General features: G+C 41.2%; 1 pseudogene; it reads right to left on the bottom strand.

Moving 5' to 3' along the window:
- Positions 1-9,464: 9,464 nt before the first annotated feature.
- LOC103732870 lies at positions 9,465-10,870 on the bottom strand (annotated as a pseudogene).
- Between the last annotated feature and the right edge of the window lie 2,870 nt (positions 10,871-13,740).

The following is a 13,740-nucleotide window of genomic DNA, read 5'->3' as shown; positions in this document are numbered from 1 at the left end:
ACCAGATCCCAGACAGAAGGCTAAAAATACAAATGCATTCTTGCTTTCTGTTCTCAGCAGCCTTGTAGGGTAGGTATGATGAGTGACTGAATGAAATTCTAAACACGAGATGGACAACATCCCAAGGCACAGGCCAGGAAGGAAAGCTGAGAGGTGCCCAGGGAATGAAGAAACTGCGGAAGAATGAAAGCAAGGTCCTCATCTATTACAGCCATAATTGTGTCCCCTCTCCACATTCATTCGTGGAAGTTCCAACCCCAGGACCTCAAAATATGACAGAGGTAATCAAGTTAACGTGAGGGTAAGAATCCATCAGAGTGACTGCTCTCTCCATAAAAGGGGAACATTTATAAACAGTATGTGGTGGCACACACCTGTAATCCCAACACTCAGGAGATAGAGGGAGGAGGATCAGAGGTTCAAGATCACCCTTGGCAACTTAGTGAGTTCAAGGCCAGCCTGGGACATGAGACCCTCAAAAACAAAAGGCAAAATGAAACAAACAAAAAGAGGGAGGGGGTGAGTGGACAGGGGGAAGGCGGCGTGAAGATACAGTAACTAGATGTTCATCCACATGCCATAGGACACAGGCCTGCCTAGGATGGCTCCTTCGCTGGACCCTCAGAGGGATCCATTCCTGCCCCACCTTCTCATAAACTTCAGCATCCATGTCAGCTGTTTTCTTTTGTAAATATTTTTATTTATTATGATTATGTGTATGAGTGTATTACCTGCATGTATGTAAGTGTACCTGGGTCATGAGATGCCCATGGAGGTCAAAAGAGAGTATCAGATCCCCTGGAACTGGAGTTACAGACAGTTGTTAGCTGCCATGTGAGTGCTGGGAACCAAACCCTGCTCCTCTGCAAGAGCAGCCAATGCTTGCTTAATTGCTGAGCCATCTCTCCAGCCTCCTCAGCTGTTTTCTAAACCACTCAGGTTTCCTGGTAAGCAAACACAGTCCCCAAAGCCATCAGCCCAGGAGAGATCTCTTTAATCTCAGATAGACCAAATGAACTTGGCCCAGGTCTCTTCAGCCCAGAGGGCAGGTAGCCACCCTCACTACCTCACAGGCTCCCAGATCTCTATCCATCTGGGACTCTGCTCTGGGGAACCGAAGATCAAGCAGATCAAATGGGAATTCAACTGTGGCTTGGAGAAGAGTGAAGGAGGTCACAGATTAAATGAGGGCAGAGATGGGTCTGTAATGTCTGTGCTAAAGAAGCCATACTGTGTCCTACCGAGCTGCAGAGCAGGACGAGGACAAGGCCCAGCTTGCACATCACATAGAGGAGAAAAAGCTAAGAAGACAATATTCATATATGAAATTCTCAAAAGCAAAATAAAATAAATGTTCGAAACATCAATAAAATTTATGAAAAAATAAACACACAATAATGTGAAAGAAAAAAAAGGATATTCTAGGGGCTGCATTAAGAGAACTGACTGCTCTTGCAGAAAACCTGGGTTTGGTTCCCAGCAGCCACATAGCAGTTAACAACTGTCTTCAACTCCAGTTCCAGGGGACCTGACACCTTCTTCCAGCCTCCACAGGCATTGCATGCATGTGGTATACTTACAAACATACAGGAAAAAATACTCATATGTAAAATAAAAATAAATTAAAAATTTCTTAAAGAAGAGATAGGCCTGAGTATGGCAATTCATGCCGATAATCCCAACATTGAGGAGGCTGAGACAGGAGGACTATAACAGTTCAAGGACAGCCTAGACCACAAAGTGAGTTTGAGCCTAGCTTGGGTTATACAGTGTGTTTGAAGCTGGCCTGAATTATGAAGTGAATTCTAGGACAGCCTGGAAGACATAATGAGTTACAGGAAAACCTGGGCTACATAGTAAGTGCCAAATCAGTCTAGGCCATATTGTGAGTGTCAGGCCAACCTGGGCTACAGTGTAAGACTCCCAGTAGGAAAGAAGACAGGTATGCATATGACTGTTCCCTCATATTTGGCCACATGTGGCAACCACAGCTCTGTAAAGCACTTAGGAATTAGGGCATATATGAATCTGTTCATTATTAAAATTGAGTCTAGTTTTTCCCTCCATTTAGTTGAGAAAGCTCATGTTACACAGAAAGGCTAATTGCCACCGACTTCCAAAAATCCTCTGTTGGGCACTTCAGTTTGATTTTCTCCAGGAGGACGGCATGAATTCCACATTTGAAGATGCAGGCTTAGTGAAATTGTTCCCCAGTTCTGACAGACCCCAGATGCAGCCACCTCCCAGATGGGCCGTATAGCTGAGATTACCCAGAAACCACTCTAAACTATTCCAAGCATCTAAAATGTGGGCTTGGTGCTCACCTTACTTTGCATGTGTTGTGTGCATGTGTGTGTATGTGGGAAGGCCTGAGGACAATCTCGGCTGTAGTTCCTTAGAAGCTGTCTACTTTTTCTTTTTGACAGCATTTCACTGGCCTGGAGCTCACCGAGTAGGTTAGGCAGGCTGGCCAGAAGCTCTCAGGGGTCCCTGCCTCTTCTACAAACATATTGGGATTACAAACACAAATCACCATGCCCCCAGCTTTTTAATGTGAGTTCTTGAAATTGAACTCAGGTCCTTGCGCTTGTGAGGCAAGCACTTTACCAGCTGACAATGGTTGGCTTCAATTGTCAACTTTACACACCAGGGGAGAAGGCACCTCAACTGGTGAATTTCCTCTATTGGGTTGACTTGTAGGCATGTGGTGGGGGGGCATTTTCTTAAATGTTGAGTGACATAGGAGGTGCCACCCCTGGGCAGGTGGTCCTGGGTTATATAAGAAAGCAGGCTGAGCACTTGGTCAGAGGAGGAAGCCAGTCAATACTGCGGCCACCTCAGAGTGGGTGGCATTGGTTTGGATCTGGCCACTTCCTGCTTTTGCTGGCCTTGACTCTGCATGGCCTTATTGAGTTGTTGCTGTGGTATACAGGCCTGGGCCTCCTGGTTCTGTGACTCAAGCTGAACCAGTCAGAGTGCTGCAGTCCTAACTTTGGTTCAGGGGCTGGGCATATGACCCAAATTCTTTGGGACCTACAGCTAGCATATAAAGATAATCTCCATGCATATAATTATGGGTTATAGAGATAAAGACTAGAACTTCTAAAAACCAGCTTTCTGGCTTGATGCATGCGCCTAACTGGATCTTAACATAAACAGTAAACGTGACAGAAACACAGGTAACTAGTTTTTCTAGGCTAAGCACTATTCAGTGCATAAAATACAAGAGCCCCTCATTTTATATAGGTGAAGAAACTGAAAGGCTTCTTTGACAGGTTAAATACTATGCACAATGTCACCTAACAGGTGGGACTCAAATCTAGGGAATGTGGTGCAGCAAACAGGAAGGGATAACATTAAAGCCCTGCTTCCTGCCATGCCTGAATCTGTTCCCAGATTTCCCAGCAACACAAGTCAACTCATTTGTTTATTTGCGTAAGTTGTTTTGTTTTGCTGTCTGGCACTTGTAAACAAAAGAATCCTCCTCAACACATGGGAAAGTATGCTCTTCCAGGTGGGAGATAGGCAAAAAGCATCCTAGTGTTGCCTATGGTCCATTTAACAGGCCTCTGTCTAGAAACATAACATTACCTCCTGTGGTTCTCTTATTAATCTTATTCTACTAACTATAAAATGGAGGCCTAAGGAGATTAAGTCACTAATCCAAGACTAGAGAGCTCATAAGGGGCAGGTAGGTGAGAATCCACTCCGGTCTGCCTTACTCCAGGGTCTGTGACCTTGACCCAGATCCACAGTATCATGACTTGTATAACACGTGGTCCAACTGCATCAAATCAGCATGAATGATTGTGGCAGAAATACAGAAGCAGGAGTTAAAAACGAAACTACTAAAATGTATAACAGATTTGAGGCTGGGGATGTAGCTCAGTTGGTAATATGCTTGCTTAGCACTCATGAGGTCCTGAGTTTGATCCCTAGCACTGCATAAAAACCAGGCATGGTGGTACATACCTGTAATCCCAACACATGGGAGTTAGACGCTGGAAGACCAGGAGTTCAATGTCATCCACAGGTATACAGTGAGTTTGAGGCTAGCTTGGGATACATGAGTCCCTGCCTCAAACAAACAGAAAACAGACTTGGACTCCGGGGGGTGGAGGGAGGATAGCACAGTGTGAGAACATTTGCCTAGCATGCCTGAGATCCCAGGTTCTATTCCCAGCATGAAAAATAAAAAAGCAGAGTGTGCCTAGTTCTGGCCTCTGCATGGTGGTGAGCTTCCCAACCAGATCATGTCATGCCCATCCGCCTGTTTGGACTACATGTGGCCCCTCCCACTGCTCCAGGCCTAGCCTTCTCTGCCCTTCAGTAGGGGTCCAGACCTTTGCAAACTGCCTAAGAGTGCCTAAATCCAGCCTCCCCTTAGCGAGCTTCCCAAATTGTGCTATGATTGCTTGCTAGTAGGACCCAGACCTTAGGAGGAAGCCTGAGAGTACCTGACTGGAGTCTAACTCAGACCTCAGCAGGAGCTCCTGAGTAACTGGACTGAAGCCATCTGGTCCCTCAAATATAAAAATCAGAAGAGAGAACCTGAAGCCTAGACCAACCAGCTATACATACCCAATAAGAAGACAACCAAGGCACATCAATAATACAAACAGAAGCAGACTTCAACAAAGGAAGGCTTGAGTTTCATACCAGAATCACAAACAACAACAAAAAAGTTCACATGCCAAAATCCCAACAGAAAAATAATAATATGGAAAACAAAATCATATGTTCCCAACGAAACACCACCAGTCCTATAGAAGAGTTCTACAATGAGAACCTCCTAGAGCTAACCCAGGACACAGAATTTAAAAGAACAATCATAAACATGATCAAGGAACTCAACGAATTTAAAAACCACACAAACAAACAAATCAAAGAACTAAAAGAAGACAGGAATAAACTTCTGACTGAATTTACAAAACAGAAAAATACTGAAGAAAACTCAGGCTGAAATGAAGGAGAAAGTGAAAAACTCAGTAAGTTGATTTGAAACAACAGGAGAAAGCCTTGCCAATAGAATGAATGAAATGGAGAACAGAATATCAAGACTGGATGTTAAAGTTGAAGAACTGGACCACTCAAGCAAAGTTTATGAAAATATTTTAAAACCACAGGAATGGAATATGTAGGAAATGTGGAGCACTATGAAAAGACCAAATTTATACATCATAGGCACAGAGGAAGGAAAAGAATTTCAAGTTGATGGTATTGACCAGATCTTAAACAAGATTATAGAAGAAAATTTCGCAAAATTAAAGAAAGCCGTGACCATATAAATACAAGAAGCACATAGAACACCAAATAAGCAGGACCAGAAAAGAAATTCCCCATGGCACATCATAGTAAAAACACTAAATGTACAGAAGAGAGAACACTGAAAGCTGCAAAAGAAAGCAAGTCACATACAAAGGAAAGGCCATCAGAATTACAGCTGACTTATCAGTGCAAACTGTGAAAGCCAGAAGAGCCTGGACCAAAGTACTCCCAGTTCTAAATGACCACAGATGCCAACCCAGCAAAAATGTCTGTTATAGCTGAAGGGGAAAGAAAAATCTTCCACAACACAAATAATCTGAAAGAATATACGTCCACAAAACCAGCCCTTCAGCGACTACTTGAATCAATACAAAGAATGGGAAAAATGAACAACTATACCCAAGGGGCAACAGAAAGAGAGTAAATGAAGGTATAACTGTGGAAACACAAAATTAGATCAAGAATGCAAACAGAAATGAAAATGATGGCAACCAATACACATCTTTCAATGATACCTTTAAATGGACTGGGGCTGGAGAGATGGCTCAGCAGTTAAGAACAATGGTTGCTCTTGCAGAAGACTTGGGTGCGAATCCCAGCACCCACACGGCAGCTGACAACTGTCTGTAACTCCAGTTCCAGGGGATCCAACAGCCTCTTCTGTCCTCTGCAGGCATTGACGACACGGGTGCGCTTACCTACACACGGCAATACACGTATACACATAAAATAAAATAAAATAATAAATAAATAAATATCAATGGACTGAACTCCCCAGTCAAAAGACAGAGGCTAATGAATGGATTAAGAAACAAAATTCGTTTTTGTTTGTTTTTTTTTTTTAGGGGAAGGGGGCCTCGAGCACATACCTGGCTGCAATCAGTTCATTGAAAACTCAGTCACTCTCCGAGCGTTCGAGCGTTCGGGCGAACTCTACTCTCAGCTTTTTCCTCCCGCCTGGAGATCTCCAGCAGAGAGACACAATGCCCAAGAGAAAGGCTGCATGGGAGTCAGGAGCCAAAGAGATCAGCCGGACTGTCTGCCATGCCTGTGACCTTTACACCAGAGTTCAAACCTAAAAGAGCCTCAACTTCAAGGAAAATGAAGACCAAAAATGTCGCAGTGGAAGAAAATGAAGATGCAAGTGCCAAAGCGATTCCTGAAAGCAGGGCAGATGTTAAAGAAGAAGCATCACTGAAAATTCTGAAATCGGAGAGGCCAAAATGACCGAGGCACCCATTCCTAAAAAAGAAACACAGGAAGTAAAAGAGGAGAAAAATGAAGGCACTGGAGGAGATGGAGGAGAAAAGGAAGAAACGGGCAGCAGGAGAAGAGGACGAGAAAGATCAGAAAGATGAAAACATTCGAAACACAGAAGAAAAAGGAGAAGATGGACCAGATGATGCAGATGAGAAAGAGAAAGAAGAAGATGGAGAAGAGGATGAAGGCAGAATGAAGATGGAATAAAGGGAGAAGACCTAGAAGGGGAAAACAGTGCAGCAGAAAATGAAGAAGGGAAGGGAAAGAAGATGGAAATGAAGACAAAGAGAGTGAGGAGAAAAGAGACGACAGAAAAGACAGAGGAAGACGAAAAAGAGAAAGATAACGGCGGACAGGAGGACGGGAACGAGGATGAGGACAGGGGAAGGAAATGAAAAGAAACGTGAAACCACAGCTGAGCTTGGAGAAGGAGCTGAAAAGAAGGATGTGGACAAAGAGGAGTCTGTCGGTGTTGTTTAAAACCGCCCTGTGTAATAGCATAATGTGGTAATGGGTACCTTCCAGTTGTAAGGTTAACAGAGATAATTTTTATCAGATATTTTATAAACACTGCTTTTCTTTATCATCATTTAATCGCAGAACATCTTCATAGTGATTATTAGTTGCAAAGTACCTAACATGCCACCTTTATACATTTTGTGATTATAGTTGTGCAAAATATAAAATGTACACTTGCAAAAAAAAAAAGAAAGAAAAGAAACAAAATTCATCCTTTCATTGTCTGGAAGAAACCCATCTCACCTTCAAGGACAGAGACTACCTTAAGGTGAAAGGATGGAAAAGAATATTCCAAGAAAATGGCACTAAGAAACAAGCAGGGGTTACAATTCTTGTATCTGACAAAACAGACTTTAAACTAAAACAAATCAGAAGAGATAAAGCATGTCACTTCATTCTGATCACAGAAACAATTGACCAGCAAGATATTACAATCATGAACACATATATGCACCAAACTCTGGTGCATTCAATTTCATAAAAATAGTGCTACAGGACTTTAGGACACAGATTAACCCCAACTAAGTAATATTAGGGGACTTCAATACCCCATTGTCTCCATTAGACAAGTCAATGGGACAAAGAATAAACAGAGAGACATCTAAACTAAATGATAACATACATCAAATGAACCTATCAGACATCTACCAAATATTCCGCCCAAGCACCAAAGATATACTTTCTATTTGGCACTCCATGGAACTTTCTCTAAAATTGACCACACACTGGGGCACAAAAAACAAACCTCAAAAATACAAAAAAAAATAAATAAATAAAATAAAAAATTGAAATAATTTCATGCATTCTATCAGCCCACAACATAATAAAGCTTAAAATCAATACCAAAAGAAGCCCTGTAACTATGTAAACTCATAGAGATTAAACAACACACTCCTGAATGATGAATGGATGACCTAAGAAGAAATTAAGAAAGAAATAAAAGTATTCCTGGAACTAAATGAAAAGGATAATATAACACAACAAAACCTCTGGGACACTTTAAAAGTAGTCCTGAGGGAAGTTTATAGCACTAAGTGCCTACATCAAAAAATCAGAAAGAGCACAAATAAATGACTTACTATTGCAATTCAAGACTCTGGAAAGGCAAGAACAAAAGAAACTCAAACCCAGCAGACAAGAAGAAATAACAAAAATCAGAGCAGAAATTAATGAAATTAGAAACAAAGAAAACAACACAAAGAATCAATTAATCTAAGAGCTGGTTCTTTGAAAAGCTAAACAAGATAGACAGACACTTAGCCCAGTTAACCAAAAGAAGAAAAGACCAAATCCAAACCAACAAAATCAGAGATGAAAGGAGAAACATCACAATGGACACGAAAAAGATTCAGAACATTATCAGGGAATACTTTAAAAACCTATACTGTATGAAAACCTAAGAGCAATGGATGGATACCTAAAATCATGGGACTCTCCAAAGCTAAACCAAGAAGAGATCAACAGTTTAAACAGACCCATAACATATAAAGAAATTGAAACGGTAATACAAACCCTCCTGACCCAGGCCCAGATGGAGTTACAGCAGAATTCTACCAGACATTTAAAGAAGATCTACAACCAATACTACATAAATTATTCAAAAAGATAGAAACAGAGGGAGAACTCCCAAATTCCTTCTATGAAGCCAGCATCACTTTAATACCAAAACCAGGTAAAGACACAACCAAAAAAGAAAACTATAGACTCATATCCTTGAACATAGATGCAAAAAATTCCCAACAAAATACTTGCAAGCCAAATACAGACACACGTAAAAAGATCATCCACCATGACCAAGCAGGCTTTATTCGGGAGATGCAAGGATGGTTCAATATACACAAGTCGATAACTATCATAAATCATTTAAATGGACTCAAAAAATTACATGGTCATCTCAATAGATGCAGAAAAGGCCATTGACAAAATTCAGCATGCATTTATGTTAAAAGTCCTAAAGGGAATTTGACTGGAGGGAACATACCTCAACACAATTAAAGCTATATAAAGCAAATCCATAACCAATATCAAATATATGAGCCAGGTATGGTAGTAGACACCTTAGTTCCAGCACTCAGAAGCAGGGGAAGGTGAATTTCTGTGAGTTTTTTGCCATCCTTGTCTACATAGTGAGTTTCAGACCAGTCAAGCCTACACAGTGAGACCTTGTCTCAAACAAGCAAACAAAGCAGACAACAAAAACAAAACACAACAAAAAACTGAAATAATAACTTAAAACTGCCACACACACACACACACACACACACACACACACAAATGGTCCATAAAACATTCTCCTTTCCTTCTGAAGGTTTTACGATGCACTGTTTTCATTACCCAGTCTTTTACTATTAAACTTAAATGGCCAAGTGAGACAAACAGTTCCGAGGCTGTTCTTCCACTACTGATTAAGACTGGGTGGCAGGTATTAGGGATAATATTCATTTAGCCTTCTGAGCTTTCTGGGCAGACTTGGTGACATTGCCAGCTCCAGCAGCCTTCTTGTCCACAGCTTTGATGACACCCACAGCAACTGTGTGCCTCATGTCACGAACAGCCAAATGACCCAGAGGAGGATAATTAGAGAAGCTCTCAACACACATGGGCTTGCCTGGAACCATGTCAACAATGGCTGCATCACCAGATTTCAAGAATTTAGGACCATCTTCCAGCTTCTTCCCAGAACGGCGATCAATCTTTTCTTTAAGCTCAGCGAACTTGCAAGCTATGTGAGCTGTGTAACAATCCAGCACAGGGGCACAGCCAGCACTAATTTGGCCTGGATGGTTCAGGATAATCACCTGAGCAGTGAAGCCAGCTGCTTCCATTGATGGGTCATTTTTGCTGTCATGAGCAACATTACCACGTCAAACATCTTTGATAGACATGTTCTTTACATTGAAGCCCACGTTGTCCCCAGGAAGAGCTTCACTCAAAGCCTCATGGTGCATTTCAACAGACTTGGCTTCAGTTGTTACATTGACTGGAGCAAAGGTAACCACCATGCCAGGGTTGAGGATACCAGTCTCCACTCTGCCCTCAGGGACAGTACCAATACCACAAATTTTGTAGATGTCCTGGAGGGGCAGTCGCAGAGGCTTGTCAGTTGGATGAGTTGGTGGTAGGATACAGGCCAAAGCTTCCAGCAGTGTGGTTCCACTGGAACTGCCATCCTTATGAGTGGCCTTCCATCCCTTGAACCAAAGCATGTTGGCACTTGGCTCCAGCACGTTGTACCCATTCCAGCCAGAAATTGGCACAAATGCTACTGTGTCAGGGTTGTAGCCAATTTTCTTAGTGTAGGTGCTGACTTCCTTAACAATTTCCTCGTATCTTTTCTGGCTGTAGAGTGGCTCAGTGGAATCCATTTGGTTGACACCAACAATTAGCTATTTCACAACCAATGTATAAGTCAGAAGGGCATTCTCACAGTTTTGTCCGTTCTTGGAGATACCATCTTCAAATTCACCAACACCAGCAGCAACAATCAGGACAGCACAATCAGCCTGAGATGTGCCTGTAATCATGTTTTCAATAAAGTCTCTGTGTCCTGGGGCATCAATGATAGTCACATAATATTTGCTGGTCTCACATTTCCACAGGGAGATGTCAATAGTGATACCACGCTCACACTCAGCTTTAAGTTTGTCTAAAACCCAGGCATACTTAAATGAGCCTTTCCCCATCTCAGCAGCCTCCTTCTCAAATTTTTCAGTGGTTTGTCAATTCCACCACATTTGTAGATCAGGTGGCCGGTAGTGGTAGACTTGCCGGAATCTACATGTCCAATGACCACAATGTTGGTGTGAGTCTTTTCCTTTCCCATTTTGGCTTCGAGTTAATGGTGGTTTTCACAACACCTGTGTTCTGATGACAAACCCGTTGTGAAAAAGTTCTCCCCTCTTTAATATAGCACTTAAACTCTTGCTAGAGCAATAAGACAAGAGAAGGAAATTAAAGGAGTACTAATTAGAAAAGAAGAGATAAAATTATCTTATCCCTTTTTGCAGATGACATGATATTATATCTATGAGATCTCAAAAATTCTACCAGAAAACTCCTAGAACTGATAAACACTTTCAGTAAAGTGGCAGGTTACAAAATTAATCTACAAAAATCAGCAGCCTTTCTATAAACCAAGAACAGCAATTGGGGAAAAAGTATGTGGAAACCCCCCTATTCACAAAAGCCTAAAAAAAAAAAAATGTATCCTGGAATAAACCTGACCAAAAACATCAAAGATCTCTACAATGAGAATTTTTAAACTTTAAAGAAAGAGATTGAGGAAGACACCAGAAGATGGAAGGACCTACATGCTCATGAACTGGAAGAATTAATATTGTGAAAATGACCATCTTACTCAAAGCAATATATAGACTCAATGCAATCCCAATCAAAATCACCATAACATACTTCACAGAATTAGAAAAAAAAATCCTAAAATTTATTTGGAAGCACAAAAGACCCCAGATAGCCAAAGCAACCCTGAGCACAAAGAGTAATGCTGGGAGATTACTATAACAGATCTCAAACTATATTACAGAGCTGTAGTCATAAAAACAGCATGACTGGTACTGGCACAAAAATAGACACATAGATCAATGGAACATAACTGAAGACCCAAACATGAGTATGCACAATTTCAGCCACCTGATATTTGACAAAGGAGCCAAGAACATACAATGGAGGAAAGACAGCATCTTTAACAAATGGTGCTGGCAAAACTGGATCTCCACCTGTAGAAGAATGAAACAAGACCCTTATCTTTCACTTTGCACAAAAGTCAACTTGAAATGGATCAAAGATCTCAATGTGAAAATATTGGCAGTAACTTACAAGATACAGGTGTAGGAAAGGACTTTCCAAATCAGGCATCAGTTGCTCAGGAATTAACGTCAACGATCAACAAATGGGATCTCATTAAACTTCTATACAGCAAAAGAAACAACCAAGAAAGTGAAGAGAAAATCCACAGGGTGGGAAAATCTTTACCAGTGACATATCTGACAGAAGTTTAATATCCAGAATATATAAAGAATTCAAAAAACAAAGAATCAAGAAAACAAATGACCCAATTAAAAGATGGGCTAAAGATCTGAACAGAGAATTTTTAAAAGAAGAAATAAAGATGGCTAAGAAACAGCTTTATTTAAAAGTACTCAACATCATTAGTAATTAGGGAAATGCAAATTAAAACCACCTTAAGATTTCATCTTACCCCAGTCAGACTGGCTAAGATCAAGAGAACAGATGATACAAAATGCTGGTGAGGATGTGGAGAAAGGGGAACACGGTGTGGAGAACACTTAAAAATGAACCTACCATTTGACCCAGTTATACCACTCCTTGGCATATACCCAAAGAACTCGTCCTATTGCAGAGACACTTGTACATCCATGTTTGTTTCTGCTCTTTTCACAATAGCTAAGAGATGGAAGCAACCTAAGTGTCCCTCAACTAACTAGTGGATAATGAAAATGTGGTACATTTACCCAATGGAGTTTTACTCAGTTATAAAGAAAGATGAAATAATGAAATTTGCAGGTAAAAGGATGGAACTAGAAACTGTTATCGTAAGTGAAGTAACAGACAAACAAAAGATGATCCTAGCACCACATCCTTATATGTAAGTATATATTTTGACATACCTGCAGAGCCAGGAAAATGGAAAGTAACCAAGGAGGTGAAGGGAAAGAAGGACCTGAGAGAGATGAGCAGTAGGAGACAGGTGTTACTAAGGGAGAAATGTGTAAAATGTGTAAAATGGAAGGGGGAGAGGGAGGGTTATTCAATGAACTATGGGAATAAAGGGAAAGGAACTCAAGAGATGTGGGACCATAGCAGACAGGAATTATCAAGGGAGAAATGGGGATATTCTAGGATCATCAAAGAGGGCATGGAGGGAGGGTTAGACAGGGAGAGAGAGAAAGGAGAGATAAATAATGCCTAGCTAGTATGTAAAAACAAGAGGAAATCATATTAGTCCCAAAACCTATGGGAAAATTATACATACAATATCTCTACATGAGTCCATGTATATAGCGGAAGGCTACATAACAAGAAACAGTGCCAGACAAGAGAAACCTTCCTTTGAGTTGTTGGCCAGAGTAGTCCAAGAGTCTCCCAAAATTACACAGGCTATTGCCACAGCCCTTGATTGCCTCCCAGAACTTGAAGGTAAGACACCATTGCTAAAGACAGGACATACTTTGGATATAGGATTTGGAGCAATTGAGCTGGAACTGACCTGGAAGCCACTTCCCCTGAAGGCTAGCTCTCATAGCTTTGGAGAGCACTTCACAAGCTGCTAAGGGAGAACATCAATCAATAGTCCAACTCTAGCTTCAAGGTCTAAAAACCACATTAATGACCAACACAGCAAATGACATTGGCGCAGTAGTGGCACTTTATCTTGGGGTAATCAACAGCTACCTAATTGGACTTTAAGCCCATTCAGTGTAGTGCTGTAAACCTAGCTAAATATGCATAGCTGGAGAGATCATAGATCTTAGATAAAACTCCAAGGCTGTCACATTCCCCAGACAAATGTAATTTCTTACTATGTGCAAAATATGGATCCTTAAATTTATAGACAGGTATCCCAGTCACCACCTATCAAAGAAGCTGCCTTTTCAAAGGTAGAGATCATTACAGAGTTCCACAACTGATCACACACAGATTGTCTGTGAATTGCCC

This window comes from Nannospalax galili, unplaced genomic scaffold (assembly GCF_000622305.1).
Source record: "Nannospalax galili isolate Female #2095 unplaced genomic scaffold, S.galili_v1.0 scaffold114, whole genome shotgun sequence".
Taxonomy (NCBI): Eukaryota; Metazoa; Chordata; class Mammalia; order Rodentia; family Spalacidae; genus Nannospalax; species Nannospalax galili.
This window is presented reverse-complemented; position numbering and strand designations above follow the sequence as displayed.